Source organism: Miscanthus floridulus, chromosome 18, assembly GCF_019320115.1.
Source record: "Miscanthus floridulus cultivar M001 chromosome 18, ASM1932011v1, whole genome shotgun sequence".
NCBI classification, from domain to species: domain Eukaryota; kingdom Viridiplantae; phylum Streptophyta; class Magnoliopsida; order Poales; family Poaceae; genus Miscanthus; species Miscanthus floridulus.
The window spans coordinates 117,988,970-117,994,348 of record NC_089597.1 but is presented as its reverse complement, the minus strand read 5'-3'; positions in this window follow the sequence as shown (position 1 = coordinate 117,994,348).

Below are 5,379 nucleotides of genomic sequence, written 5' to 3'. Positions count from 1 at the left end.
GAAAATAATAAAAATATAAGAAAGTTGTGTTTCATATCTTTTGTGTTTTCAAGTTTTGACATAAGTTATAAGTTATACGTTATAACTTAATATACCAATTAGCTACTAAAAATAAAGTTCTTCGAAACATATGGAACTGGTGTGTAGTTTTGTTCGTCTCGTCATCACGTAGTGACTTAGAACACATCGGTGCTGCAGGAATTAAAAATAGATACACCGTCGGAAGTTATAGTAATTTGAAATAAAAATATTTCAATTTTCAGGGGAAGATCGAATCGGCCGGCCGGCGTAGAGGATCGATCGGATCACGACGTCTTGCCGCCGCGACACGTATAGCTCCGGCGCCAGCTCATCATCGCCCTACCCGCACCGGCACCGCACGCGTTCATCAACAGCGTAGTGCTGTCGATGATCGATCGGCTAAGCCGTCCCTGTCACGCACGCACAGACATTCATCCGGCGGACACGTACGAAGCGCGACGACGAGATGGCATGTGTACATGCATGACCCAATAATTAAGTTTGCATCAACGTTTTAGGCCCTACACTACTACTAGCTAGCAGTCTACTACTACTGCATGGTCGTGTGTCGTGTCGTGTCCACCGCCGGCACGCCGCGCGAACACAACGGGGCAGCTGATCGACGCGTCCGCCGGAGGCTCCGATCGACAACGCCAGGGGAGATGTGGCGAATGTTTTGCAGGCCGGCCGGCCGCGCGCCCGGTAGCCGGTACTGCTGGACCGCGTCAGGGGCGGGCGCCGCGTGCTGGCCAATGGCCATGGCGAAATTCTGCCTCCGCCCCCGACAGCCGGCCGCCGGCGGCGAGGCGGTTCTTCAACACGCTCGTCATGCATGTCGCCTAGCGCGGCGTCGTCTGGTATTATTATTCTGGCTCGGACACGTACGTACGGACGCCTGAGTTTGAACCTCGGCGGCTAAGTGCCGACACGCTGACGCTACTGGAAGTCTGGACTCCCCGGGCCCCGGTCATTGGTCGCTTATACGTGGATCTCATATACCCTATCCCTTTTAATCTTTTTTTTTTCAATCTGCTATATTGATATTTTACGGAAAGAGGATAGTCAATCTAGTGGATGGATATATGTACAAGTTTCGCTGAACATTCCGGCCCGGAACACCTGCAGCAACTTCTTACGCGGCTTGTGTGCAACTGTGCATGACTCCTTGTCGTCGTCGTGGACAGGACCAGGCCATCTTCGGCCGTCCGGCGGCGGCTGGTGGAGACGAAGACGACGACCCAGCCTGCCGCCTATCGATCACCCGTCACACTTCCGCCAAGGGAACGAACTCGCCGTCCATCGCGTCGACTTGCACATGCGCGCACGTATGGCCGCCTACACGTTCACACTCTGCCAACTACGTACCATGCACGCGGACGACGGCTTCGATCGTGCGTGCGCGCGTGCTGCCGCCGGTCGATCGATCGCCGTGTACGTACCACGACGGCGACGCGCAACCGATCGTCACAGCATTAACACGCAGGACCGATCTTCACGGGCGATCGACTTGCCGTCCGTCCGGCCGTACGTCGACCTGGTACGCGTACGCCGCGGCTGCTAGCTCTCGGTTGGTCGTTCGCCCGTCCGTCCGTCCATCCATCGGTAACTGTGTACCGCAGCCGCCCGGCCGGCCGGCTAGCCTCACCGGCGCGGGGCGCGTGCATGCAGCGGGTGCGGCACCACCGCATTGGAGGCTAGTAGGTGGCTCATTACTCGCCATCGATCGGACGGTTGTTCTTCGACGACCGGCTTCTAGATGACCCCGACGTGATGGGCCGGCATTCCAGTGACCAGTGGTCCTCGTCTCCTCTCGATCTCCTCCCAGCCGGCCTGCCGTATGCATGATAAAGGCGTACGTGACTGTGCCTAGTACGTTTTCGTTGACGGCACACGCACTGCACAGGTTAATCAAGTGTTCATTAGCAGCGCCCGCGTGCGTGCACGCATTAGCGTCGTTGATGATCAGGTTCTTAGCACATTCAAGGAACTAGGGACCCCCGGCGCCGAGGATCGATCGGACGGTCACACGGCGTCCGCCGCCTTGACCACGTGCTACGCTGGTACGTACTGGTCCCCCGCCGCCGCGGCGTCCGTCGTTGATGGGTTGCATCGTACTGCTTTAATTTCCCCAGTTAAGTGACGCCGATGACCAATCGCAGTAGTGCTGGATCGGCTAAGCCGTCCCTGTCACGCACGTACAGACATCCGGCGGACACGTACGAAGCGACGATGATGAGGCGGCATGTGTACACGCATGACCCAAGCTGCACCAACGTTTTAGGCCCTACACTATTGATCTACTACTGCATGGTCGTGTCGTGTCCGCCGCCGGCACCGCGCCAACATATCGGCGCCGACCGGTCGACGCGTCGTCCGGACCGGATCGAGGCCCCGACCGCACGGCAGGGATGTGGAGCCTCTTCCCCGCCGCTGGTGCGCGTGCCCAATAGTGATTGGGCAGGGATGCGGCGATTTTTTTTTTCAGGCCGGTACGGTACTCGACCGCGCGCCGCGTGCCGGTATCCCATCCGGCCGGCCGGCTGCGTGCTGTGGCCAGTGGCCACGGCGAAATTCTGCCGTTCAACACGCGCTCGGCATCCATGGCCCCTTGGCGCGGCGGCGTCGTCTCCGAGACGTACCCATGCCAATGTAACTGCGTGCTATGCCACTCCGCCACTGCCAGTACGTACGCACCGGCCGACAGGTCTATGCCACCATGGCTGAAAATATTTTTTTTTTCGCGAATGCGTACGAGAGTGCGTATCTTTGCATTAGAAGAAGGAAGGTTTATGTTACAAGAATGCCGTAGACGGCCGTGACAATTGTTTGGTGACTACATTGTAATTAAGCACATCGAAGTTTCGATTAGAAGAGAGGCAGCTGTCATCTTTGCGCCAGGCAACGTAGGCCCTGAGCTCCCGCTTCGATCCAACGATCAGCTTCGATCTTGATCATGTGGAGCGTCTCGGCGATGGAAGCTGTCAAGCTTCTGAAACACCGCGCGTTGCGTTCCTTCCACAGCTGCCAGGACACGAGGGCGAAGAGCGTGTCGAGACCTTTCCTTCGCTCACCGGGTGCTGCTGCCCGAATTCGTCGCCACCAGCCCAAGGTGGTGACTGCGGCCTGAGGCGATTGGATTTTCGGGGCCCTGAGCACCAAGAACCATATCTCTCTGGTAAAGGAGCAAGTCGCCATGATATGATTGATAGTCTCGGGCTCTTGGTCACAGAGGTAGCAGTTTTCCCGGGCTTCAAGACCATGTCTTCTTCTCCTGTCGCTGGTCTAGTTCCGCCGACGCATGGCCAGCCATAGGAAGATCTTTACTTTGAGTGGTGCCCATGTTTTTCAAATGAGTTTGTGGCCGGGGAATGGAGATGAGCCGGCGTGCAGCATTGTATAGGCCGATTTAGCCGTGTACTCGCCGCTCGCCGTCCAGCGCCACATCGTGCGGTCTCGCTCTCCAGTCAGCTGGACGCCCTCCAGCAGTTGCCATAGGTGCAGGTAATCGATGATCGCCTGCATGGACATTCCACCGGTGAAGCTCCGTGCCCAGGTCCTGTTGTTCATGGCCATGCTCACTGTTTGTCGGCTATGGATTGCTTGCGGTACCAGACTTTGAAGACATGGCGCGAACTCGCCCACCGACTCTCCGTTGAGCCATCTATCTTCCCAGAAGAACGTCTGTTCCCCGTTGCCGACGACCGAGGCTGATTTATTGTGAGAGAAAAATATTGTTCGTTGACTGAAAAAAATAAGACTTATAAGCCAAGCAAGCAGAACGTAGCTGTAGCTGAGTCGTCCATCGTGACAGTGAGCTAGCACAGTAATAAAGATTAAAGAAGTTAGTCGCCCTGTTTGGTCTTGTTTTGGCTTATAAAATAACCTCGACCAGATCGATCCCGCGCGCGGTCAAGATCGGCCACGGCGGCGATCTTATCGGCGACATTGTATTAACCACGCACTGCACTGCGGGGGAGGAGCTAGATAGCGCCGGAGTTACTCCGGTGGCCCAGGGGTAGCTCCGTCCCTCATCTGTTATTTTACGTACACACTTCACTGCACTGCTGCATGCCTTCCCCCACTGGCATGCCATATATTGCCAATACGCCATCACGCCATGCCGTGTGCGCTTGTTGCTAACCCAGCTAGCTGGACACGAGCCGAGCCATGATCCACGTCGTATCTGTCGGATCTGCTCGATCGATCTGCTGTGCACAGGGTATTCTAGACCACCAATGTACAATGCACTGCAACGCTATGACCAGTAAGTAGTGGATCCAAAACACGTACTCCACATCCACATGCGATCGAGATCTGACTCATGTCCCCGGCCGGCCGGCCCCGATGTGAAAAAGAAATGAGAGATCAGATCGATCGATGCAGAGGTAGAGACGACGATGCCTAGATGAGGAGGGGTTGGATCCATTTATTATTGGGTGTGTGTGTGTGTGTGTGGGGGGGGGGGGGGGGGGGGGTGTGATATGCATGGTTACTATTGCTGTTGTTTCTGGAGGATCTGGGCTCACCGTCTCATCGATGAGCTAGCGAGCTTTGGCCGGCCGGGTAATTGAATGAGAACATGTGAAGCCCGGGCCAGGGCACCTCCGTTTTTTCTTCGATCCACTGCCGACGCCAGCCGGTCGCAGTAAAGAAGGGTTGGTTGGTTACCATGCATGTGCATGGCGCGCTGCCGTCGCAGCAGCAGCAGAAGATCGAAGAAGCAACTGCAGGAGGCAGCAGCAAGTTTTCAGCCCGTGTTTAGTTGCTGGGTCAAATTCTAAAAAAATACTACAGTACCCATCACATCGAATCTTGCGATAGCATGGACCATTAAATGTAGACAAAAAAAAAACTAATTGCACAGTTTGGTTGGAAATCGCGAGACGAACGTTTTGAACCTAATTAGACAATGATTGAACACTAATTGCCAAATAAAAACGAAAGTGCTACAGTAGCCCAAAATCCAAAATTCACCCCGCTAAACACCCTCTCAGTTTGAAACCGGGGGCCGGCCGCTGCCTGTTTCAGCTTCATTACCTGTGCAGCCTGCACATTCCCTGCAGTGGTCAGCTCAGCAACGGAGTCTCATGGCGCCATGGCGGGCGCGCGACGGGTTGAAGAAGGGTCGCCCAACTACTGTTCCGCTCGATCGATCGCCCTTTTTGCTCGATCTGCCTTTATGTTTATCTACCTACTATACATATGCCCAGCAACGGAGTCGTCTTCTACAGCTAGGTTCCTGACTTCGGCGTCTACTCTGAGAGACATGGCGTCCATCTGTGTTGATGGGGGTCCCTAACTTGCATTGCAGCAGCACTGCACTGTTTGTTTCCGTATCCACTTATTGCAACCTCAAAC